The sequence below is a fragment of the Apium graveolens genome, chromosome 10 (genome assembly GCF_009905375.1).
Source record: "Apium graveolens cultivar Ventura chromosome 10, ASM990537v1, whole genome shotgun sequence".
Taxonomy (NCBI): Eukaryota; Viridiplantae; Streptophyta; class Magnoliopsida; order Apiales; family Apiaceae; genus Apium; species Apium graveolens.
Window position 1 is genome coordinate 55,850,609 of NC_133656.1, and position 2,314 is coordinate 55,852,922.

Here is a 2,314-nt window from a genome sequence, read left to right on the forward strand (position 1 = left end):
ACCTGAAAGGTCAGATGAAATAATAACAGGTAACGTAGATGAATCACCTAAAAAAGCATACCTCAAGTGTTCAGGTAATGGCTTGAGCTCCAAGGTAGGTGCTTCCTCTATTGATGGTTTGAGCTTTCCTTCAGCATTCTTAAGGTCAGAAGTACCAAGAGATTCAAATGGTATGTCCAGCTTTCGCTTCCAGGGAGAAGCGTTCAGATATTGTAATTGCTCGTTGCCATCTTCATCATCGCTGTCAAAATCCCCCACTAAGGCCTTTTCCAATGCATCAGACATTAGCATGCGATCGAGTTCCGAAGTAACCGCAGAATTAATCACATCCAATTTTAAGCACTCCTCATCTTCTATAGGGAATTTCATTGCCTTGAATACGTTGAAGGTCACATCCTGATCTTGGACCTGCATAGTAAGTTCACCTTTTTGCACATCTATCAAGGTACGGCCAGTAGCCAAGAAAGGCCTTCCCAAGATTATGGGAATCTTCTTATCTTCCTCAAAATCCAGAATAACAAAATCTGCAGGAAAGAAGAGCTTATCCACCTTAACGAGCACATCTTCCACTATGCCCCTTGGGTAAGTAATGGAACGATCAGCCAATTGTAGCGACATGTATGTGGGTTTTGGATCAGGCAGATCCAGCTTTTTAAAGATCGACAACGGCATCAGATTAATGCTTGCTCCCAAATCACAAAGGCACTTGTCAAAAGTCAGATTGCCAATGGTGTAAGGAATGGTGAAGATTCCTGGATCTTTCAGTTTTGGTGGTAACTTTTGCTGCAGAACAGCGCTGCATTCTTCCGTGAGAGCAACGGTTTCAAGGTCATCCAGTTTCACCTTCCTTGAAAGAATAGACTTCATAAACTTCGCATAACTAGGCATTTGCTCCAGAGCCTCAGCGAAAGGTATATTGATGTGAACTTTCTTGAACACCTCCAGAAACTTCCCGAACTGTCTATCCAGCTTTTGTTGCTGCAATCTCTTAGGAAAAGGTGGTGGAGGATAGAGCTGTTTCTCCCCTGTATTAGCCTCAAGCAGAGTGCGTTCAACAGTAGTCTTCCTTGGTTCCGCCGCTTTCTCCTTTTGCTTAGATTCTTCATCTCTAAATTCAGCTTCTCCTTCTTTTGCCTTTTCAGCATCAGCCACTTTTCCAGACCTTAAGGTAATAGCCTTGACTTGCTCTTTAGCTTCCTTCCTGCCTGGTACTTCCGTGTCACTGGGAAGAGTGCCAGGTTGACGATTGAGCACTGCATTGGCTAATTGACCGATTTGATTTTCCAAGGTCTTGATAGAAATCGCCTGACTCTTGCACAACAGCTTAAGTTCCTCAAAATCAGCACTAGTAGGTGCAACTATACTTCCCTGTTGAGGATATGATTACCTTGTAGCATACTGCTGTGGTTGCTGGAATCCAGGTGGGTTAAACTGTTTACTCACTCCTTGCTGATATGGTGGCTGAATAGCATTCTGATTATTCCCCCAGCTGAAATTTGGATGATTTCTGTTGTTAGGATGATAGGTCGCTGGCACAGGCTGCTGTTGTCGCTGATAATTATTCACATACTGAACAGATTCGTTGACAAGAGAACACTGATCCGTAGCATGAGAACCTGCACAAAGCTCACAAACCATAGCTATTTGATTAACTCCATATGTAGCCAGAGAATCAACCTTCATTGATAGCGCTTGGAGCTGGGCTGCAATAGCGGTGGCTGCATCAACTTCCAGAATACCTGCTACCTTGCCTGACGTCATCCTCTGAGTTGGGTTTTGATGCTCATTTGCAGCCATCGTCTCTATAAGATTATACGCCTCAGTATAGCTTTTAGCCCATAAGGCGCCTCCAGCTGCTGCATCGAGCATGGGCTGAGATTGGCCCCCCAAACCATTATAGAAACCAGTGATCACCATCCAATCCGGCATTCCATGATGTGGACATTTTCTCAACATTTCCTTGTAGCGTTCCCAAGCCTCGCACATAGATTCTGTAGGTTGCTGCGCAAACTGAGTAAGAGCACTCCTCATAGCAGCAGTCTTTGCCATCGGATAAAAGTTCACCAGAAACTTTTGCGCAAGATCTTGCCACGTAGTGATGGACCCCACTGGTTCAGAATGTAACCAGTCTTTAGCCTTGTCCCTCAGTGAGAATGTGAAAAGCCTCAACTTGATAGCCTCATCAATCACGCCATTATACTTAAAAGTGCTGCAGATCTCGACAAAATTCCTTATGTGCATGTTGGGGTCATCAGTTGCCGCTCCTCCAAAAGAAACAGAATTCTGCACCATCTGAATAGTGCCCGGCTTGATT

General features: G+C 44.5%; 1 non-coding gene across 1 annotated transcript; it reads left to right on the plus strand.

Annotated features, from left to right (window-relative positions):
- Nucleotides 1-1,927: 1,927 nt before the first annotated feature.
- LOC141694128 (small nucleolar RNA R71) lies at nt 1,928-2,034 on the plus strand. The gene has a single exon (XR_012563456.1). It is a non-coding gene; the product is annotated as a small nucleolar RNA R71 (small nucleolar RNA).
- The last annotated feature ends 280 nt before the right edge of the window (nt 2,035-2,314 follow it).